Source organism: Felis catus, chromosome C1 (genome assembly GCF_018350175.1).
Source record: "Felis catus isolate Fca126 chromosome C1, F.catus_Fca126_mat1.0, whole genome shotgun sequence".
Lineage (NCBI taxonomy): Eukaryota > Metazoa > Chordata > Mammalia > Carnivora > Felidae > Felis > Felis catus.
In genome coordinates, this window is record NC_058375.1 from 25,311,377 (window position 1) to 25,336,357 (window position 24,981).

Sequence of the window (24,981 nt, forward strand, 5' to 3'; positions counted from 1 at the left end):
GCCAAACTAACATCTGGCCTTCAAGTGAGGCACAGAGCCTTTGCAGATTTGTTCATAAAGAGAAGTGATCGCTATGATTCAAGTTTTTCGAGGGAGACTGTTCGCATGGCCTTGTGTGAGGTAGAACAAGCTGCAGAAACAGAGGAACAACATGTGCGGGTGTTATAATAGCAACGTGAATGGGAGGCTCGGAAAGGCTGGACCGGCGTGCGGGGTGTGGGTTTCTTTAGGAAATGCGGCACAGCTGGCATGTGTCCCGGTGAAACCTAAGTTACGGCAGGGCGCTCTGCGTCTGGCAGCTACCTGTCGGGTCTTTCCTCTCTCTGTTCTTTTGTGTTCTGATTGCTCCCTCATCATAATGTGGCTGAACTGCTGTTCTGTTCTCACAGGTTTTCCCTCTAGAAGCTAATGTCACTTCTCCAATTCACCGTGCCCAGCCCCACTGGTTTAGGATGCTGTTTACATCTATAACTTCCACTGACTTTTCCTTCAGTCCCTTAATAGTTAAACTTCAGGAAAGAATTCATGCAGTTTAACGTGAGAGTTGCTGTCCTCCAGTGGGCGCTGGCCCCGCCTACCCCAATATCGCCGTTCATTCATTCAACAGACTACTGAACATCAACCATGCACCTGGGATTATTCTCAGCACTGGGGATACAGCAGTGAACAAAACACAGCCCCTTCCTTGTGGAGTGTATATTCCAGCTGGGGGAGACAGAAAACAAATATCTGGCAGTGTTAAATGCTTTAGAGAAACGTGAAGTGGGATCAAGGGGACAGGGGTCCTGGGGTGGGAGGGAATGTTGTTATTATACAGGGTAGTCACAGAAGGACCCTCCTTTTTAGGGACATTTGAGCAGAAACCCGATACAAATGAGGGAGGAAGTGAGCCATGTAGTTATCTGGAGGAAGAGTGTCCCAGGCAAAGAGAAGAATTGCCACAAAGGCCCTAAGGTCAGGTCATGCTTCATGTAGGTTTGAGGAAGAGTCAAGTTAAAAAAAAAAAAAGAGGGAAGCCCCAGTGTGGCCAAGGTAGGATCAAAGAAGCTGAGTGGAGTACACTGAACCATGCGGGCCAGTGGTTCTCAACCGAGGGCAATATTACCCCCCAAGGGACATTGGGCAATGTCCGGAGATATCTTGGTTGTCACAACCATGGGCTGGGATACTACTGGTATCCAGTGGATAGAGGCCTGGGATGCTGCTGAACATCTATCATGCACAGGACTGCCCCTACATAAAGAATGATCTGGCCCAAATGGCGGTAGTGTCAAGGTTGAAGAGCACTGATCTAGGGCCCTGTAGGCCATTGCAGGGACTTTGGATTTTACTCCAAAAAAACTGGGAAGCAATTAGCGGCTGGCAGTAAAGGAGTGACATGGTCTAAGCTACATTTTCCAAGTATCGCTCTGGTTGCTGCATGGAGAACAGACGGTAGAGGGGCAAGGGCTGAAGCGGAGAGCTGCCAGGAGGCTTTTGCAGAGATCTGGCAGGAGATAATGGTACTTGGCAATAGGCTGTCTCGATACAAGTAGTAAGAAGGGGTCTGATTCTGAATATATCGTAAAGGGTAAGCCGAGAGGATTTGCTGATTTCATCAAAAGGAACTATAATCACTTAGCCTCCTATTCTGCCACCTGTACGCCAAGCTCATTTCTACCTTTGTTCTTGCTCTTCTCCTCCTCTTGTCCTGGCATGCCTTTCTTATTTGGGCAAAGTCTTTTCAGTCCGGATATCAGGATGTCCATCAAGAACCTTCCTGAAACAACAAAGCTCTTGCTTCTTCAAAGCAGCTATAGCTTTTCTAGTCCACACCTCTCAGTTTAATCCTCAATATGCTTTTAACTGCACAGGTATGCACTGAGATACCATGCTTTATGGTGAAAGCTGACTGGATGCCTGCTATCACTTTATTAATGTTGTACTGGCTGTCCCAGCCACCCTGTTCTGGCAGAAAAAGAATTCAAATGTATGAGTAAAAATACTCATACAAAGAAGAAACAAAACTGCCATCATTTATAGATTGCATGATTGTGTATATGGAAAATCCAACTGAATCTACAGTTAAATAGAATGAATAAGAGTCTGCAAAAATTTTTGGACTGTAAAGTTAATATATAAAAATAAATTACATTTCTATATTCTAGCAACAAAGAGTTATAAATGAAATTTGAAAAGATAAACAGTTTATATCAGCACCAAAAAATATAAAGCACTCAGGAATAGACCTAACAAAAGGTATACAAGACACTTACGGGAGAAAATTATAAAAATTCACTGAAAGACACTTAAAAAGACCGAAACAAATGGAGACGTATACTATGTTCATGACTTGGAAATCTCTGTATTATATGAATTTCCTTTATTCTCAAATCAGCCCATAGATTAAGTGTAATTCCAATATAAATCCTAGTAAGTTAAAAAAAAATAAACTTGACAAGCTGATTTCAAAATTTCCATGAAAAGTGCAAAAGACCAAGAATAGGCACATCACGCTTGAAGGGAAGGACAGTCTGGGGAGAACTGCCTCATCAGATATCAAGGTACAGTAATTTAAAAAGTATGAGGGGCGTCTGGTTGGCTCAGTCAGTTAAGCATCCAACTCTTGGTTTTAGCTCAGGTCACGATCTTGCCATTTGTGAGACAAGCCCCACATCAGGCTCTGTGCTCACAGCACAGAGCTTGCTTGGGATTCTCTCTCTCTCTCTCTCTCTCTCTGCCCCTCCTCTGCTCTCTCTCTCTCTCTCAAAAATAAACATTTAAAAATGTCTTTAAAAAGTATATTAGCCCTGGGATAAATTGTTCTTGGGAACCAATTGCTAGCATCTCTTCCCAACTTTTGCATTCTGTGACGTTATGTTGGTTCTCCCACTATGACCAGTGGGAGTATTTAGACCACAAAAATCAAGAAATGCTACAAATCAGGGCTTTTTGTATGTATTGGGGAGGAGAGAGCAGAGCTGGTTGTGAAACATTTACCAGCATACCACTGAATGAAACCAAATAGAGATCCCCCAAACAGATCCATACATTTGTGAACACTTATTATATGACAGATGAGTATATCAAGTCAATACAGAAGGGGTGGACAGGTCATTAAATAGTGCTGGTGTCTATATGAAAAAAAAAACACCCCAAACTGATTCCCCACCTCATACCAACCCCCGAGATTAATTTTAGTTAATTAAATATTTAAGTGGAAAAGGCAAAAATATAAGACTTGTAGAAGAAAATGTGGGAGAAAACCATAATGACTTCAGAGTAGGAAAAGATTTTTAAACAAGACTGATAAATTTGACTACGTTAAAATTAAATACTTCTATTAATTAAAGACATCATAAAGAAAGTGAAATTCAAGCCTTCTGCTGAAGATAATATTTTCAACAGACATAACCAAAAAAGAATTTGTATCCAAAGTATTAAAAATTATCTATGAATTAATAAGAAAAAGATACAACAGCGAAAAATGGACAACAGTCTTGAATTGGATTTCCTCTTTTGTGAAATAGTTCATGGCCCAGAACCATCCAAATTTTCCCACCTTATTAATGGTCAGGAAAAATGCAGATTAGAACCATCATGAGATAAAGTTTCATACCCATAATACTGAGGGACCTTAGAGTTTGCCAATATCAAACACTAGGAAGGATCTGGAGCAATGGTAACTATCCCAAGAGAGGGCAGGAGTGTAACTTCATACAACCACTTCAGAGAACAGTTTGTACTTCACAACAAAGTTGAGCAGACCTATAACCCATGCCCCAGAAATTCTATTCGTATGTATACACCCATCCAAGAAAAGCTCTTACATATAAGTTCATAAGGTGGCATGGATTATGATGTTCATGGCCGTATTGCTTGGTATTGCAAAAAACTGGAAATTTCCATCAAAAGCAGCATGTAAAAATAAATTGTGGTGTAGTCAATAGAATAGTATACATCTGTAAAAATGAATGATGTACAGTCTCATGCATCACAACAGACAAATCTGTAAAGCATAATGTTGAACAACAGAAGTGAGACCCAGAAGAATGGATACAGTAGGATTCCATTTACACAGAATTCAAAAGCCGTCAAAACTAAAATGACATTGTAAAAATAACAGTATATTGTTTAGGAAATCATTCATCCGTGGTAAAGCCATTAGAGAAAAGCATGGGATACTTATTACAATGGTTGGTCGAATGATACTTCTGGATGGAGGAAGAAGGTAGATGCAACCAGAGAAGGGTCTTCTAAAGCTCTATTGGACAATCAGTAAATGTTGTTCACGCTATAGTCTTTAAATTCTACACATATATATTATGCATTGTTTTGTATAACTAAACACTTCACACTGAAACAAATTAAAAAATGTATCAAGTGTCTACTGTATGCAAGGGCACTGTAATTGCATAACTAAGACTGATTCAGATTCTACTACCACTCTGCTGACATTACTTTCACTGAGGTCAAAGGCTTTACTGTCACTAATCAAAAAACCAACTTCATTCCTTATTTTCCTTGACACCTCAGCAGCATTCAACACTGTGGACTATCCTCTTTCTTTGATAAGGTGTCCCATGTTGGCTTTCATGAAACTATGGTCTCCTGGCCATTCCTTCTCAATCTCTTTCAATGGTTTGTCTCCCAACACCTGACCATTTAATGTTGGAGCTTCTCAAGGTTCATCCCTAGAACTTCATTTTTTCATACTCTATTCTCTCTCTCTAGACGTGCACATCCACGCCCATGGCTTCAATTACCACCTGTACATCAAAGATTTAGACCTCCAGCTCAGACCTCTCCTCTGAGCTCTAGGTGGATGTATCCCATTATCTAGTCAACATCTCTACTTGAGGTTTAAAAGCCTCTAACTCTTAACCTGTTAGAAACAAAACTCTGGAGTGCCTGGGTGTCTGATTCTTGGTTTCGGCTCAGGTCATGATCTCATAATTCATGAGTTCGAGGCTTGCGTCAGGCTCTGTGCTGGCAGTGCAGAGCCTGCTTGGGAATTCTCTCTCTCTCTCTCTTCCTCTCACTCCCCCTCCCTCCCTCTCTGCCCCTCCCTCACTTGCACTGTCTCTCTCTCAAAATAAATAAATAAACTTTTAAAAAAAACCCTGAAACTCATGATTTCCCTCCAGAATGAGTTTTTCTAGTAATCTGTCTCACTGAACGGCAGTACCAGGAGTCCTGGGCAAGTATTATTCCACAAAAACAAAAACTTGCTCCCTTTTCTTCCTAGAAAGTGGTTGAAAACAAGGAAAATTACTTTGGTCGTAGCTCTAAGTAGGACTGAAACCTTTCAAGAAACAACATCATCTGGAAATTAGGCCTCCTCCAAAGAAGGAGCTCAATAAAGTTAGTTCCTTTCTCCAATTAAGAATTTTTTGAAACACAACAGTACTATATAAAGTATTTTCTTCTCTTTCAATCCATTGTGCACATTTTTGTCTCTTCTTTCCTTTTTTATGCTATATTTTTGCATACAATAGGTTTTTAGTTTGAGTTTTTCTTCATTTTGTTTCTATTTTTTACCTTATTTCTCCAGTCTCCCTTTCCATAACTGAATCAGGAGATGGTATTTCAATCAAAAAATATTTACTGAGCACCTACTGTGTGCACTCTGGGACAGAGTGGTGAGCAAGATAAATTCCTACTTTCATGTGTTTTTTTTATTTTATTTTATTTTATTTATTTTTGGAACAGAGAGAGACAGAGCATGAACGGGGGAGGGGCAGAGAGAGAGGGAGACACAGAATCGGAAACAGGCTCCAGGCTCTGAGCCATCAGCCCAAAGCCCGACACGGGGCCCAAACTCCTGGACCGCGAGATCGTGACCTGGCTGAAGTCGGACGCCCAACCGACTGCGCCACCCAGGCGCCCCTCATGTGTTTTATATTTGGGCAAAAAGCAAACAATTAAAAGATCAGGTAGTGTTATGTGCTGTTTAGGGAATTAAAATTGGGAAATGTGACAGAGAATGACTGGTGGTTACTTTAGACTGATGATCAGGAAAGGTCTTTCTGAGGATGCTATAATTAAAATTGAGCTCAAATTACAAGAAGACAGTCATTGGATCCTAGAAAAAGTGACTGGTTAAGTCTCTAAGATAGAAACAAACTTGGCCGTGTTTGACAACTGCATAGTAGACAAGAGAGCAATTGGCATAAAATGAGAGGAATGCAGGGATTAGATAACATAGGACTGTACACACACAAAATAAGAAATTGGAGTTCATTCTTTTATAAATGTATTTTTTAAATGCTTATTTCGAGAAAGAGAGGAGAGAGAAAGCACATGTGAGCAAGGGAGGAGCAGAGAGGGAGAGAATCCCAAGCAGGCTCCATGCTATCTGTACAGAGTCCAATTCGGGGCTCGAACCCATGAACCATGAGGTCATGACCTGAGCCGAAATGAAGAGCCAGATGCTTAATTGACTGAGCTATCCAGGGGCCCCTAAATGTATGCTTTTTAATGTCTGTAGGATCTACAGAAGTGTCTTCTGTTTCAGTCTTGGTTTTGGTTATTCGTGTATTTTTTTCTTGATCAGTCTTTATAAGGATTTATAATCTTACTAGTCTTCATAAAGAGTCAACTTTGGCTTTGCCAATTCTCTGTGAATATCTTCTATTTCATTCATTTCTATTCTTGTCTTTCTGATTTCCTTCCTTCTATTTTCTTCAGGTTTAGTTTGTTGTTTTTCCTCTAACCTCTTGAGATGGATGAGTTTAAAGCTATAAAATTCTAATTCAGCTTTAGTTATACCCCAGGGGTTCTTATGTATAATATTTTTCATTATTCAGTTAACATTTTCTGATGTCTACTATGATTTGTTCTTTGACCCATGATTTACATAGAAGCATACTGCTTCATTTCTAAATGTTTATGGCACAGTGTATGTTTCCAGTCACTTTTATCTTATTAGTATAATTATACTGTCGTCAGAGAGCATAATTATGTGTGATTTTAATCCTGTAGAATTTGTTGAGACTAGCTCTATGGTCTGGTACAAGGTCAATTTTTATAAATTTTCCATGTGTGTTTGAAAAGATTATGTATTCTGCTGTTGTTAGGTTTAGTGTTCTATATTATGTCCATCAGTGAAATTTGTTGTTATTCAAATCTTATGTATTATTTTTTTCCTGCTTGTTATAGCATATACAAGAGAAAGTAAACAAGATATCTTGACTATAAAATTATCTTTGTCCTCAGAGTTCTGCAAATTTTTTGCTTTATGCATTTTGAGACCATTTTATTGGGTGCATATAATTTTAAAATTCTTATATCTTTCTGATAAATGAAAATGTTTATTCTTTTGAAGTAACACCTTTTATCTCTAGAAATCCTATCTCAAGATAGGATAAGAGACATGAAGGATAGAATAAGAAGACCTAACATGCTTTTAATGAGAGCCTCAGAAAGTGTGAAGAAGCAATTTAGAACTCAGCAGTTTGGCACTCTCAGCCATTACCTCTTCAAATATCCTATCTTGTATATGTTCTATCATTTTATCTTCTCTGCTGCATTCTGGATAATTTCCTCAGATCATTCAGTTCTCTCCTCAGCTGTGTATAATCTGCTAATAAATATGTTCACTGAGTTCTTAATTTGGGCTATTGTAGTTTTCAGTTTTAGAAGCTCTATTTAGTTCTTTTTCAAATCTGTTAAAATGCTTTTTATAGATTTCTGTTCCTGCAGATATTTTCAAGCTTATTAAAAAAATCTCTTTAGTGGCGCCTGGGTGGCTCAGTTGGGTAAACATCTGACTCTTGATTCTGGCTCAGGTCATGATCTCATGGTTTGTGGGGTCGAGCCCCATGTTGGGCTCTATGCTGACAGCATGGAGCCTGCTTGGGATTCTCTCTCTCCTTCTCTCTGCCCCTCCCCTCCTCACACACAAAATAAATATTAAAAAAATTAACAATGTCTTTAAGTATAGTCAGCAAAACTGTTTTATAGTTGGTCTCATAATTGCAATATCTGAAGTTTGGTGGGATCTTGTGTTGTCTGTTATTTCTGTTGGCTATTACTCAGGGTATCTTGTTATTTTTTATTATCTTTGATTGCTGGTTATTATACTTGAAAAAATTATTTTAAAATTAACTTGAGTCCTAGGATAATGGCACCATCCTTTAGAAAGGATTTTCCTTTGTTTCTGTCAGGCACCCCAAGACACTACTAGTATGGAACCATTCTGGGCTAAGTTAAAAGTTTGCAGTTCCATGGACCACCTAAGTGACACAAATTTGAACTTCTCCAGGGATGGTTTACTTCCAGGTTACTGTCATTCTGAAGGTGTAACTCTTTACATTCCCAGCTTAAGAGAAGGGGAGGGTTTATTAGATTTCTTACCTAGGTTAAATGTTAGGTTTTGATTCCTGCTTCCCTTGCTCTATAAGGCTACCAAAAACTCAGTTTTATTTCACAAGTATTTCTTCCAGGCTAGCAAATGCCTTCAGAGAAAAAGGGACTTCGAGTGGTGACCTTGCCTTCTAGGTTCTTGCTTTACCTTAGATTACAGTGCAGTACTATCTTACTATTTTGTTAGCTCTTTGATACATTTAAGAAAAAATAACAAGAATATTTCTCTCAACTTTTCTAATTCTCCTCATTGGTCCTAATTATCTAGGCTACCACTACCAGCAATGAAAGTTCCTAGATTAAGCATGATGGGAAGCCAACATATGACTTTTATTTTTATTTATCAATTTTTTAAAATGTTTGTTTATTTTTGAGAGAAAAAGAGAGAGATGGGAGGGGCAGAGAGAGAAGGAGACACAGAATCCAAAGCAGGCTCCAGGCTCTGAGCTGTCAGCACAGAGCCTGAGGTGGAGCTCAAACTCATAAACCTGAGATCATGACCTGAGCTGAAGCTGGATGCTTAACTAACTGTGCCACCCAGGTGCCCCAACAACAGATGACTTTTAAAGAGGGGAGGGAGGGAATCAAGTTGGTCACATTCTGTCAGATTCTGTTTGTAAGCAAAAGGGATAACATATTTAAAATGTTAACCAAAAAGAAAATAGCCATTTGAATTATGTGAATTTGTTATTTGCATGATGTTTGTACACATAGGTCCTCTCTCCTAACAAGATAGTAAGCTCTTGAGATTAGAGATCCTTCTCTCTCTCTCTCTCTCTTTTTTTTTTTACCTTCTCTCTTTTTTAAGATTTTTATTTTTAAGTAATTTCTACACCCAACATGGGGCTCCAATTTACAACCCCAAGATCAAGAGTCACATTCACTACCAATTGAGCCAGCAAGGCACCCTTAAGATTAGAGATCCTTCTTGTTTTTAAGGAGTACCCCCTTTTATCGAGGACCTAGGACAAAAAAGATAAAATTCCAGTCTTCTTTATTACCATCCTCGGGCTTAAAGGCACCTGAGAACAACTAGATTTTCAGGAATTCATCTCTTTCCTTGTCTCCCACCTACTGTGGTAGGACATTAGCTGAATACTTAAAGCAATGAAAACTACTTAATTTTTTTTAATGAAAACTATATCAACTTTGATGATTTCTTCAGAATGCAAGTATATACAAGTAGGTAAATACAAATAGTTTGATACTGTTCAATTATGTGCAACTTAAAGGTCAGACTTTTCTCACACACTCACTGTTGACAGATGCATAAATTGGGGGAAATTTTTTAAATATGCATCAAGAACCATTGTATTTTATACAACTTTTGACCCATTAATTAGATGTTTATGAATTTCTCTTGAAAATATTCATGGATGTTGGGGCACTTAGGTGGCTCAGTTGGTTAAGCATCTGACTCTTGGTTTTGGCTCAGGTCATGATCTCACGGTTTGTGGGATCGAGCCCCACATTGGTCTCTGTGCTGACAATACAGAACCTGCTTGGGATTCTCCTTCTCCCTCTCTCTCTGCCCCTCTCCTGCTTGTGCTCTCTCAAAATAAATAAATAAACTTAAAAAACATATTCATGGGTGTTCACAAAGATTTAGCTACCTGGATGATCATCATGAGAGGAAAGATAAAACACTTAAAATCTCATCAGAAGGGGATTAGTAACTGTACCTTCATATAATAGAATACTCTAATGAAACAAAAATGTTCACAATAAGATGGTAAAAGTAATTTATGAAAGAACATATATGGTAAGATATTTTTTGGTAAAAAAATATATGTGTATTCATAAAAACTAGAAGGATCTAAAAATGTTAACAGCATTACTTTGGGATGGTAGGATAGCAATGGTTTTTTCTTGTCTTTGTGCACTTTTTTCCTGCTGAGTATTCTATAATGAAAACATATTACTTTTTTCATATTACTTTTATAGTAAGAAAAACTTGATTATTATGAAATAAACCAGAGTTCCTTTCCCTATAGATAAATGTAATTGGCCACCTCAGACCAGTCATTTCTAGATCCAACCCATCTATCACTGATTAGCACAGAAGTCTGTACTCTCCTAATTCTATCCTCTCTCCATGCTTGGTTCATATACAGCTTTTCTCAGCTTTTTGGCCACCCAGAATGGAGTAACATTCATCCATCACCAGTGGGTAGATGACTCATAATATGCATTTCTTGAACAGAACTGATCACTAATAGTCAGAAATTTACCCACATAAATGAGTAACAGAATTCTGTTAACAGAATGTCTTATACTTACAATACGATTGGTTTCTACCACATAATCTCCATAGTAAACTATCCTTATGACTTTATATTATCTCTCACATGCAAACTAAATAAAAATATTTTGAGAGAATACCCAAAGGGAAAGTCATTAGTATAACAGCCTCATGTATTTTCCCTGGAAGGTCTGTCTGTTGCATATTTAGTAGCTCTGTATGGTGCCGGTCAATAAGGCTCTTAATTGCGTCTGCTGTTTAATTGTTTCTGTGGTTTGGAGAGAATCAAACCTGTCCCAGTCCTTTAAATAGAAAAAATGAATGCCAGGAATCAACTGGAATTTCCAGGGAAAACATACCAGCTCAAGTCAAGACCCTGTGAGATTACTGCACTGATACAATTCTTAACATGCCTCACTCGTCCCCTCTGGTTGGTGCAACCCATCATCTCTTTCCTCACTGGCTCACTGCTTCCCCTTAGAGAGGAGACGGGCTCTGTGAATGACTCTCTTAGGGAGCATGTGCGGGACAAGCCCAGAGCTTCGCTCCACAGGAACATAAGAGAAGAAGCTAAAGAATGGGCTTGAGAGCAGCTGAATGGAACAGGTCATGCTGCTTCTCGAAGCTGAAGAGGCCCATCCTGTAAAAGAGATGATGAGAGCACCTGATTGGGTTTGACCCCACGCACAGTGTGTGTGCAGAGAGGCCTGGGAAATGCAGCTATGCACATGAGAAGGGCAGTGAGATTGCAGGCCCATGTTCCAGACACACCGATTCACTTGTCTGCTCGATTCAATTTCATTTGTATAAAAGGTCTGTTGAGGTAGCGGGCAGACTGAGCCTTTAGCAATTGTGGGCTCTGCAAATAGAACCTCAATGGAAGACTAAATCAGCTGATGTCCCCTTCAGTGCTGTTTCCATTTGTAGAACTGAAGTGGCAGTGGGGGGGGGATGAATCACTCTTACTATATTTAAATGCCTTCTTTACCAAAATAGCAGTCGCTATAACAAAACAGGCCCAGTAATACCTAGTAACAAACAATAAAAATGCCTTCCTGTAAAGAGAATGAACATTATATTATGGTCATAGTTGAACAGCAAGCATGATAAATCAAGGCACCAAGTCTGGGGGTCTTCCTTTTCTTTATCACTAGATGAACAACCAAGCCTTACTTCACCTGGAAACTCTGCTTATTACGATTTTCACTCCAAAATAACTTCTAAATATACAGCGAATTAATTCTCAACAATTACATATTACCTGTTAGTTTCTTTACCTAGTATATTCATTTATTTAAAAAGGAAGATCTCAAAAGAATCAAGATTACTTTTCTGTGAACTAAGGGAGAAGTAAATGGTCAGAAAGCCAGTGTAAATACTATATTCTCCTTGCACTAGCTCAGATTTCACTAAAATATATTTAAATCACAAATTGGGAAGACTTCAAATAATCACTGTTCTCCCCAAAAAGGTGTATTATTGTTGATTATTATGTCTTTAACACATAGCTTTGTAATTGAGGGACGACTAGGGAATAAGCCCAGAGATTTTAAACTACCTTACAATTTGCCAGAAATCCAACAAATGCACAGAATATGTACTAGACTATCTCCACTTCTTTGTTATATTATGAAAAAATTTAACATTTGAAAATCAGTCAATGCAAATCACTGTATTAACAGAATAAAGAAATAAAGTCGCTTGATCTTCACTATAGATGAAGTACAAAACGCTTGACAAAATTCAATACCCAATCTTAGAGGCTCTCAGCAAACTAGGAATAGAAAAACTTCCTCAATGTGTCAAAGGACATGTAACACAAACCTATAGCGAACAGCATACGTATTTAGTGAAAGACCAAATGCTTCCTCTCTAAAATTGGGAATGACAATTCAATATTATTCTGGGGGTTCTAGATAAGGCAGGGCAAAACTGGCATAAGGCTTGGAAAGGAAGAAGTAAAACTGTCTTTATTTGCAGATGACATAATTGTGTTTGCAGAAAATCCTAAGGAATATATCAAAAACCTATTAGAACTAACGTGCATTTATTACAGTCAGAAGATACAATACCAGAAAGGGTCCTCCTCATAACTATTACTTATATGGCCACTTAATAGTCAAGGTGTTACTATATACACACACACACAAACACTAACATCATCTCTATTCTATTGAATGACTACTAGCTTCACCCTAAATTTTGGTGAAGAGAAAGAAAAAAACAAGATGTGAATCCTGACTCTTCATTTTTTATATAAAAAGCACGATGGTTGATTGCCTGATAGAGTTATACCTTTAATCTTTTAAGAGGTAAGCACATTTCACACTGGATAAAACCTCACTAACACTACTCAGATATAGGTACCCTGCCTAGACCCTACCTAGATAAATGGCAAATGCTCTGGTTCAGTACAACTTATCTCTAATAGTAGAAGCCAAAACTTGAGGGGCATTTGGGTAGCTTAGTTGGTTAAGCATCCAACTCTTGGTTTTGGCTCAGGTCATGGTCTCGTGGTTTGTGAGTTTGAGCCCTGCATCAGGCTCTATGCTGACAGTGCAGAGCCTGCTTAGGGTAATCTCTCTCTCTCTCTCTCCCTCTCTCTCTCTCTCTCTTTGCCCCCACCCCTCTCTCAAAATGAATAAACTAAAAAAAAAAAAAAAAAGGAAAAAAAAGCAAAAGAGTACTCATGATGCACCAGAACCTTGTATATGAAGGATAGCATGTTCATTGACAAATTCAAAAACAGAATTTTAAAAACTGCTGTAGACTTCGAAAGTAAGGCACTAATATCCAATTAGCCACAAGCCAAAGTATAGGCTTTTATGTCTTTATGGAAGAAACCTGGGGTTATCATCAGGGACTTTACATATGGATTTTTAAGTAGTTATAATCAAGATTTTACCAGAAATAGAATGAATAATAGATGAACTAGCATTGCTAAATTAACAAGTATTTATTGAGCCTACTATTGAATAGCAAAGTCTTGAAATATAGCCAGTCTACCAACACTAGACAGGGCGTAGGTAGAAAAAACAATTAGAGCAGGAACTAGAGGTAGCTTCATCGTGATGAACTATGTCAAGGAAATTGCTAGCAAAGTAGATAAAATTATGACTTTGATGTAGAATTTTATACAACATGGCACAGCTGGAAAGCAACCACAGAAAAAACATTCCATGGTAGCGATCTCAAATATGAAGGTTCTTTATGATGATCATAAGTTTAAAAGACAAAATTGTAAACACTGTTGGGCTTTGCTAATAACAGTAACTACAACCTCAAACTAAAATATTGGTCTTTGAGGTATTGGAGGTATACCAGTCTTTTTCAGTTAAATTGGCCTATATAGATAATAATGTACTGTCCTTGGGGGCGCCTGGGTGGTTCAGTTGCTTAAGTGTCTGGCTCTTGATTTTGTTTCAGGTCATGATCTATTAAGATCAAACCCTGCTGTTGGATTTGGCTGATAGCGCAGGAGCCTGCTTAGGATTCTTTCTCTCCCTCTCTCTCTGCCCCTCCCCTGCTTTGTGCTCTCTCTCTCTCTCTCCCTCTCTCTCTCTCTCTCTCTCTCTCTCTCTCAAAATAAATAAATCTTAAAAAAAAAATCATGTACTGCCCTCACTGCCTTATTGTTTTGATCCACTGTGTGTAAATTATGAACTTTGAATTGTTTTTCTAATGAAAGTCACTGTGATTATCTATCTAATTCTGTCTTATAATACCTCTTGTGGCCCAGAGTACAGACTTGCAAGATGAATGGTCCCAGGTTGTGTTTATGGTCTACTGACAACAGAATTATGGTGCCACTGAGGGTAATGCAGTATGGCATCGTGAACTTGCACAAGTCATTTGGTATCTCTGAATCTCAGCCTTTTCACTGAATACCTAATATGTAATACCTAAAAGCCAAATCCATAGGGTTATTGTGAAGATTAAATGAGCTGCCTGGCACAAATCAAATGCTAAATATGTGCACATGCATATTTGTACATATTCTCTCTCTCTGTCTCTCTCACACAAACAGTTAACAGTTGAGGTTGATTTATTGCCCTTAGCCTAAGGATATACTGTTGTCATTGGCCTCACTTTAATGTGGCCCGCAAGGATGGACAGAAATATCAATTCTGAGGTCAGACAGTCGGTAGTGGGTGGAGATTCCACAGTTCAAACACTTAGCATTTGCTTCAATTGTCTCACTATGGTTTTGATCTTTATCTCAGTGGTTCTGAGTGTTTCTTTCTTGTTTGAATATTGGGGTGAGGCATAAACTAAACATTAGCAAAGAAAGAATTTAAATAGATGGTAGGGTAGTTAAAACCCTTGTAAGCCAAGACTCAGTAACTGGATACAGCCCTGAACAACCATGGCACCTCAGTAAATCACCATCTGGGTAGAGTTAGCCCTATTTTGAAATTCCTTTTTGATCTCCTGCCATCCTAATAACAATGAATCAGTCTTTAGATTTCCTAAACCCTATTTTTGATTTATCTAGATGTATGACAATTGATTGATTGTTTTTAGTGTTTTATTATTTTTGAGAGAGAGAGAGAGAGAGAGAGAGAGCAAGCAGGGAAAGGGCAGAGAGAGGGAGACACAGAATCAGAAGCAGGCTCCAGGCTCTGAGCTGTCAGCACAGAGCCCGATGTGGGGCTCAAACTCACAGACTGCGAGATCATGACCTGAGCTGTAGTTGGCTGCCCAACCGACTGAGCCACCCAGGCGCCCTGACTATTACTTTAAATATAAATCTACTTTTCAACTATTCAAAAGCCATGTCTGAAGTGACCCAAGTTTCCTTAAAAAAAACAAAAAAACCTCAAAAAAACCTACTATCAACATGTAAGATCCCTAGAAAAGATGTTAGAGACTTTCACTAAAAATTGGAAAAAACAGGGATCAGATTTACCTTCCTGCCTTAAACAACTAAACAACTGGGCAAAATACGTAAAGCAATGTTTTTCAGACACTGATTGATAAACAATGCAGGCCTATGCTCTCTGAAAAAAGAGAAAAAAAGTGAGCCCTTTGATTGTACCAGCTTACTGCCTGAAGGTGGTTTCCAGGAAGTAGTATAAAGATGGGGAGCCCAAACAGAGCTCACTGAGTTGAAGAGACTGAGATCAGAGATCCAGGGGGCCAAGTGGGTAGAACTTGTGCCATAGAGCGCCAGGGAGAATGGTGCTGTACAGAGAGAGAGAAGAGGAGGGACAGGACATACTCCACAGATCTATCTATAGACCGGCCTCCCTGGAGTCTTTGGCTGAGCAGAGATTTGTACATGCGTGAGAGGAAACTATTCAGGACTACTGTAAAAGAGTAAGCAGAATAATTCCCAGAGTTCACACAGGACTGGAAATAATTTGTGTTCACATCAGTCAGAGTAGAAAGCCATTGTAATACATAAGGAATTAGATCCTCAAAGGGTATTGCCATAGTAGTGGGAGCTAAATTTGTCCTAGAATAAAGGCTGCTCTAGACCCTCATAACAAGGCATAAAAGCAGTCCCTAAGAGGATCAAAATGATTCCAGGCAATTTAAGTACATTTCCCAGCAAAATATAGCAGCTAAGAATATAAAATTAACAATGTCCAGTATGCAATAAAAAAAAATCTCCAGGCATGTAAAGAAACTTGTTAACCAGGAGAAAACAACTTAAATAAAAACATACCCAGAAATAACAGAGACAAAAGAGCCTGCAGAAAAGGATATTAAAATACCTTTAACAAATACATTCCACATCTTTAAGAAGTAGAGGAAAATGAGGACAAGAGAAAGAAGATTTTTTAAAAAGACCTTAAACATCTAGAGCCTAAAATATAACACCTGAAAGTAAAAATATGCTGAATTAGATTAACAATAGATTGGGAACTTCAGAAGAAAAGATCAGTGAACTTGAAGACACTACCTTAGAAACTATCCAACATGAAGCACAGAGAGAAAGAAGACAGAATAAAATGAACAGGGCATCAATGAATGGTGGAACAATAGCAAGCAATTTAACATTCATGAATATGGAGTTCTAGAAGGAAAAGAGATCTGGGGAGGAAGGGGATGGGAAAAAATGAAGAAATGAGGGCTAAAAATTTTCCAAATTTGATGAAAACTATAAATCCACAGATCCAAGGAGCACAAATCCACACAGAATTAATAGAAAGAAAATGATTCCAAGAAATATAATCAAGTTGCTGAAGTGACAAAAAGAGAATCTTAACAGTAGCCAGACAGGGGGCGCCTGGTGGCTCAGTTGGTTAAGCATCCAACTTCAGCTCAGGTCATGATCTAGCGGGTTCATGAGTTCAGGCCCCGCACCAGGCTCTGTGCTGACAGCTCAGAGCCTAGAGCCTGCTTCAGATTCTGTATCTCCCTTTCTCTCTGCCCTCCCCCTTCTCATGCTTTGTCTCTCTCTCTCTCTCTCTCTCTCTCTCTCTCAAAATAAACAAACATTAAAATAAATAAATAAAAGTAGCCAGAGGGGGAAAAAAAAGACACATTACAGAGGACCAAATAATATATATATCAATAACAACAGAATACATGTTCTGGATCATAAAATAAGTCTTAATAAACTTAAAAGAATTAAAATCATACAAACTATATTTTCTGAACATAACAAAATTATACTTGAATCTGTAACAGAAAGCTATTGGGAAAATCCTAAATATGTGGAAACAAAACAACATACTTCAAAATAGTTCCTGGGTCAAAGAAGAAATCACATGGGAAATTAGAAGATATTCTGAACTAAATGAAAACAAAAATGTTACATGCCAAAATCTATGGGATATAGCTAAAGCCATACTTAGAGGAAGATTTATAGAATTAAACCACCTATATTAGAAAACAAGGAAGATCTCAAATCATTCATCTTTGCTTCCACTTTAAGAAGCTAGAAACAGAAGAGCAAATGAAATGTAACATAAGGAAGGAAATAATAAAGATGAGAATGGAAATCAATGAAATAGAATGCAGAAAAAGTATAGAGAAAAATCAATGAAATGAAAAGCTGGTTCTTTGAAAAAATTCAATAACCTTGATAAATATCTAATCAGACTGACTAGGGGAAAAAAGAGATTAAAAACATAAATTGCCATATATAATAAGAATGAAAGATCCCACAGACATTAAAAGGATCCTATAGCCAATATAGTAATCAACTTAGATGAAACAAATTCCTAGAAAGATACAAGCTATTAGAGCTCACTCAAGAAGAAATAACTTGAATAGCTCTTTATCTATTAACACAGATTCTTGGTTTAAAAGCTTTCCATAGAGAAAATGCCAGTCCCAGATGATTTTACTGGTGAATTCAAATTTCAAAAAAGAAATAAAACCAATGCTATATAAACTCTTTCAGAAAACAGAAAAGGGAAATTCTTATCCATTTTATGAGGCCAGGATTACTCTGATACCAAAACCACACAAGAAAAAAAAAAAAACAAAAAAAACAGAGACAAGACATTAAAGATAAGGAAGAACAAATGGAGGAAGACAAATGCAGCGAACATGGCAGAAAACGTGGAGAGAGGAAGTGGCCAGAGGACTGACACTGACAGTGTCACAGTGTCCTTTGTTGAACGCCTCCCACGTGCAAACTCCTGTGTGGTGCGGTGATGTTTCACAGCATGAACTTTTGGAGCCAGACTGCCTGGGTTCAGGTCCTAGCCCTACTACTTACTAGTTACCTAAGTTTGGCCAAGTTACCCAACTTCTCTGTACTTCAATGTTCCCACTTACAGTGGAGACAGTAATAGAACTCCCCTCATAGGGCTGTTATGAAAACTGAATGAGTAGGGGCACCTGAGTGGCTCAGCTGGTTAAGTGTCCAACTTTGGCTCATGTTGCGATCTCACAGTTCATGAGATTGAGTCCTGTCTCGGGCTCTGTCCCGACAGCTTGAAGACTGGAGCCTGCTTCAGATTCTGTGTTTCTCTCCCTCTCTGCCCCGCCCCTGCTTGCACTCCGTGTCTCTCTCTCTCTCTCTCTCTCTCTCTCTCTCTCTCTCTCTCTCAAAAATGAATAAACATTAAAGAAAATTAAAAAAAGAAAGGAAACTGAATGAGTAAATACATCTCAAATGTGTATAATAGTACCTGGCACATAGTAAGCATTACACAATTGTCTGCTGAAACTATTGTTATTATTATTCATGTTATAGTAGTTGGTTGTTACCTTTACTAAGACATGGTATATGCCCTCTAAATGAACTAAGCAGTACAAAAAGTGACCATTTTCATTGCACTAGTTCCCTGTGGCTAGCATAACAAATTACCACAAAATCCCTGACTTAAAACAACAGAAGTTTATTCTCTCCCAGTCCTGGTGGCCAGAATTTCGGTATCAGTCTCACTGGGCTGAGACCAAGGGGTTGACGAGGCTGCACTCCCCCTAGAGATTCTCATGGAGAATCCACTCCTGGACTCTTCTGAGTTCTGGCAGCTGTCCACATTCCTTGGCTTGTGGCTGTACCCCTGTAATCTCTCCCTCTGTGTTTACATTGCCTCCTCATCTCTGTTGTCAAATCTCCCTCTGCCTCTCCCTTAGGATGACATTTATGGCTGGAGGTAGGGTCTGCCCAGATTCCCAGGATAATCTCCCCATATCAAGATTCTTAACATAATCATGTCTGCAAAGACCCCTTTTCCTTATAAGGTAACATTTATAGGTTCCAGGGGTTAGGACCTAATTATCTTTGGATAGCTATTATTCAGCCTACTACACCCATCCCTGGGGGTAGACTGAGGTTGTGTGGAAACTACAACATATATAACATTGAAAAAAAATATTTATTTATTTTGAGAGAGACAGAGAGACAGAGAGAGACAGAATGCGAGTGGGGGAGGAGAAGAGGGGGAGAGAGAGAATCCCAAGCAAGCTCCACACTCAGCTCAGAGCCTGACTTGGGGCTCAGTCTCATGACCGTGAGATCATGACCTGAGCCGAAACCAAGAGTCAGATGCTTAACTGACTGAGCCACCCAGATGCCCCCATATATAACATTTTTAAAAGGACATTTAGGTGTCTCTACAACAAACCTGTTAGAATATGCAGCCATATGCCAAGGCACAGTCTGTTCACCTGAAGGAGGTCCCAGAACTATGAGCATAGCATCTGTCATGAACTATAACATCTCTGTAGGGCCAACATACAAAGTCAAATCTATAAAATTATGACAAATATCACAACTTTGGAGGGAGGGGCTGCTACTAGAAAATTACTGTGCCATTATGATCCAAATAAAATAGCTTATTAAAATGATTAGTAAGAACCAAGAGGGGCGCCTGGGGGGCTCAGTCTTCTGTGACCAACTCTTGATTTTTGGCTCAGGTCATGATCCCAGGGTTGTGTGATCGAGCCCCATGTCAGGCTCCATGTTGATTGTGGAGACTGCTTAAGATTCTCTCTCTCCCCCTTTCTCTCTCTCTCTCCCACCCTCAGCCCCTCTCCTGCTGATTGAGCATGCTCTCTCTCTCCAAAATAAAATAAAATTACAAAAGAAAAAAAGAATCAAGAACTAGATTTGATGATTGCAGTTATGGCTAAACATTGAAGACAACTGGCTCACTCTTGATGGCCACAGGTACCTCCACTCAGGCCCTGCACCTTTACTCTGTGCTCCACAGTAGTGAAGAAATGCACTTCTAGAATCAGGCCTAAGTTCGGAATCTGATGCTATTATGTGTTAACGATGTGACCTTGGACAAATCATTGCACCTCTTTGAGCCTGTTTCTTCATCTGTAAAATAGGCGTCATAAGAGTTCTTACCCTGTAGAGTTGCTTTGAGGTTTAAATAAGAATTCATGTAAAGTTCTAGCATGGCAATTAGCATATGTAATAAGTGCTCAATAAACCATAATCACAATGTATTATTATGGACTAAATACTACTATTTCTAACAAAATTCTGTTATTCTATTGCAGTGGAAATATCCTCTCATCTTCAATTTCCTGATTTTCAGAGTGGGAGGAGTTTTTCCTTTGGGGACTGTGATCTCATGGGTGAAAGGCATTAACGCCACATAGAAAAAGCACGGGGTAGTGAGGGGTGGGGGGTGGACATCTGGGTGGCTCAGTCAGTTGAGTGTCCAACTCTTGCTTTCGCCCAGGTCATGATCCCAGGGTCATGGGATTGAGCCCCGCGTTGGGCTATGTGCTGAGTGTGAAGCCTGCTTAAGATTGTTTCAAAGAGGGGGCGCCTGGGTGGCTCAGTCGGTTGGGTGTCCGACCTCAGCTCAAGTCATGATCTCATGGTTCGTGAGTTCGGGTCCTACATAGGGCTCTGTGCTGACAGCTCAGAGCCTAGAGCCTGCTTCAGATTCTGTGTCTCCTTCTCTCTCTGCCCCTCCCCTGCTCACACTCTGTCTCAAAAATAAGTAAACATTGAAAAAAAATTTAAAAAAAAGATTCTTTCAAAGAGAGAGAGAATCATTCTCCCTCTGCCCCTTCCCCGGTCACACACACACCCTGTCTCTCAAATAAAATAAGAAGAAAAAGAAAAAAAGAAAAAACATGGAAAATAATGCAGTCTGCAATTCTGGTATCTGTGTCCTTGGGGTAAGAAAAAAAGAATGAAGAGAGTAAGGACTTTGTAAGCTAGTAAAGGATAGGAAGTAGGGCCTGAAATGTTTAATATGTGACTAAGAGAACTAACGTAGAGTGCCTGACGTTTGGGGAAATGAGAGTAAATTAAGAATTTAAATAGCAGAAGTCTAAAAAGGGGATGTAATCGATTCATTCTCCATAGGAATTCATTAAGTGATGAGAGCTTTGTGCTTAGGAGAGATGAAGGTTGAGAGGAGTTATAATGGGGACAGGGACATCATGATGAGCATAGACAAGGCCAGCACAATACAGGTCATCTTCATATACAGAACACCAGCCCTGGGACCAAGGTGAGGCATAAGGTAGACAAGGAGGACTAAAAACACAAGCAAGCTTTTGTTTAGAACAAGTAAGAGCCTGTAAGTAACTCCAAGGCAGGGTTGTGTGTGGTTTCTTCTAGAATTTCCAGCAGTTAGCCCTGTACCTGGCATGCCATTGATAAATCTGGGCTGAAGGAACAAGTACATATATTCGACAGTAAAAATACTGGCAGGAGATGAGAAGTGGGATTAGAGACACTCTTCTAACCCTGTGATTCTGTCTCTGGTCTCACTTCAGTCCAAACCACCCTCCACACTGCCGCTCTGATCTTCCCAAAAGGCAGGCCCGACCCCATCACTGCTCCTGTGCTCCAATAGCTCTTCAGGGCCTTGCACAGTAAGTCCAAATTCCTTAGCTTGGCCAGCCAAGCCTTTGTATTTGCTGCTGACCTACTTTTCAGCCTTGTTTCTGCCACTACCCTACTCATACGCTTTGTTCTGAACATGTCAGAATGTTTGGAACTCTCCAAGTATACTTGCTCTCTCATACACAAACACCCCACCTTGGTACATAGTGTTCCTGTCTGAGCCACATTGTCCACCTGAGGACTCCTTATGCTCCTGTCGTCATTTAAAATGTCACTTTCTCTAGAAGGTGACATTTCTAAGCAGAATTAAGTGATCCCTCCTCTAAGCTCTCAAAACACCTTGCCCATACTCCTATTAATGGCACCAAGTACAATACCATAATCAACATTTCCACATCTGTCTTCCTTTATAAACCTCTGGGGTGCCAGGATTGGGTTCTAGTCATTTTTGCATCCCTAGCTACTAGCATGGGGGTACAGAGTTTTAAAAATGTTGAATAAATGAACAGATTTTAAAGACCCAAAATAGAAATAGAGCTTAAATCCTTGAGTGAACTAGCCTTAGTGTCCTTAGGCAGGACCCTAAGACAGTTAGGGATGGGTGGGTCCATCCCTATACCAGAAGATCCCATCATGGATGGCAGCTACGGTACCCCCTCCAACTGTCCCTTGTTATCATGATCAGAGACAGAATTTGGGGCTCAACATACGACAGGCCTGCCCCTGTATGACATCCCCTGTCTTATATGACTCCCAACCATTTCTTACACTCTTTTGCCTTTGAGAAGACAACTTCATTTTCGTATGCTGTAGTGCCAGCATCTTTTGTGAAATAATCCCTATTTCAAAATGCTCCCAAAGCCAAGTTCGTCTCTCCTACTCCAATTCTCATTTTCTGTCTCTCTTACTAAGTAGAATGGAAAGCTTCAGGGCTAAATTAAGAATGAAAATAATCTGAGCCCACAGCACACAATGTCAGCATTCTTTCCTTTGTAGACAAGGATCTGCTGGAGCCAGGCTGCTCAGTCCTGCTCAACCCCAAGGTGCATGCCATCATAGGCATGCTCATGGATGACACGGATCCCTTGGTCACAGTGATGAAGGTAGAAAAGGACCCCAAGGAAACCTATGCTGATATTGGGGGGTTGGACAACCAAATCCAGGAAATTAAGGAACCTGTGGAGCTTCCTCTTACTCATCCTGAATATTATGAAGAGATGGGTATAAAGCCCCCAAAGGGGGTCATTCTCTATGGTCCACCTGCCACAGGTAAAACCTTATTAGCCAAAGCAGTAGCAAACAAAGCCTCAGACACTTCCTTAAGAGTGGTTGGCTCTGTTCGAGCCCCGTGTCGGGCTCTGGGCTGATGGCTCAGAGCCTGGAGCCTGTTTCCGATTCTGTGTCTCCCTCTCTCTCTGCCCCTCCCCCATTCATGCTCTGTCTCTCTCTGTCCCAAAAAATAAATAAACGTTGAAAAAAAATTAAAAAAAAAAAAAAGAGTGGTTGGCTCTGAACTGATTCAGAAGTACCTAGGTGAGAAGCCCAAACTCATTCGGGAATTGTTTCGAGCTGTGGAAGAACATGCACCATCCATCATGTTTATTGATGAAATTGAAGCCACTGGAACAAAAAGATATGCCTCAAATTGTGGCGGTGAGAGAGAAATTCAATGAACAATGTCGGAACTGTTGAACCAGTTGGATGGATTTCACTTGTGAAAGTCATGGCCACAAACTGAATAGAAACTTTGGATCCAGCACTCGTCAGACCAGGCCACATAGACAGGAAAATTGAGTTCCTCCTGCCTGATGAAAAGACTAAGAAGTACATCTTTCAGACCCACACAAGCAGGATGATGCTGGCCGATGATGCGGCCCTGGATGACTTGATCATGGCTAAAGATGGCTTTTCTGGGACCAACATCAAGGCAATCTGTACAGAAGCTGGTCTGATGGCCTTGAGAGAATGTAGAATGAAAGCAACAAATGAAGATTTCAAAAAATCTAAGGAAAATGTTCTTCATAAAAAAAAAAAATCTAAAGAAAATGTTCTTTATAAAAAACAAGAATGCACCCCTGAGGGGCTCTATCTGTAATGACCACATTTGCCTTCAAGGAAATGGTCAGGAGTGTCCCAGCTCCTAGGGGGGATGAGTTTGGGGAAGTTACCCAGAGGAACCCATGTTCCAGTTGCTCTTTCTTAGCAAAACCTCCTGTGTACCTTTTTGAGTGTGATGTGCAGGATGCCCACTGGGCTGCCTTCATCTGTTGATCATGTACAGTGCTCTCCCCCCAGTAAAGCAAACTCCTTCTCAAAAAAAAAAAAAAGGAAGAAAGAAAGAGAATAATTTGAGCCCAAACTTACTGTGCAACTTTAGGGAAATTTTACCTCTATACATCTCAACTGGCTCTTCCTTCAAATGGAATCAACCCTACTCTCTAGGAGGACACAGGAAGTAATAAGAGGTACAACTTACATGGTACTTATTATGCACCTCACACGTATTAACCTGTTTAATTCTATACTTCTTCCAGCTAGGTACTATCATTATCCTCACTGTGCACAAAGAGACTGGAGCAGAGGGGGGAAGGACTTGAAGAAAGCTGTGAAGCTCCAGTGAACGAGTGGTAGAGGCAGAGCTGGGACCCAAGCGGTCTGGCTCTCGTGTCCATGCTGTTAACCATTACCCTCTACTTCCCTCTCTGCGGGCCACTGAAAGGCACCATACACAGTACAAAACTCCAGCATATTAAAGTACATGGGGAGACGCTGAAGGGTAGGCCTCAGATATGTGACAGTGTTACACATTTCAACCCAAATGCATTTTACAGCCAAGATTTTAGACCTCAAATCACCCATCATTTGTAGCTAAAATATTAGGGTCTCTTTGGATTGTAGCTCTCTAGGAGATGGATTTGTCCTTAACTGGTACTACACCTACAATTCAGATGACACTGTCACTAGATGAATATCCACCTTGAGGTGTGGCTTTATGGATCAATTTTCACGTTAGGTTTTTCTCAAGAGCAATGACCTGAGAATACAAAAATAGCAGAAAATACACTTGTGCTCATGCTTTTACTGCAAATAGAATTTTATTTTTTCTAAGTTTATTTATTTATTTTGAGAGAGACAGAGAGACGGGGGTGGGGGCGGCGGACAG

At 39.7% G+C, this 24,981-nt stretch overlaps 1 protein-coding gene and 1 pseudogene across 8 annotated transcripts in view; one reads left to right on the forward strand and one right to left on the reverse strand.

Annotated features, from left to right (window-relative positions):
- PHC2 (polyhomeotic homolog 2) overlaps positions 1 to 24,981 on the reverse strand; it is a 116,265-nt gene that overhangs the window by 81,758 nt on the left and 9,526 nt on the right. The gene's annotated exons all lie outside the window — the stretch shown is intronic.
- Positions 22,452 to 24,145, forward strand: LOC101084300 (annotated as a pseudogene).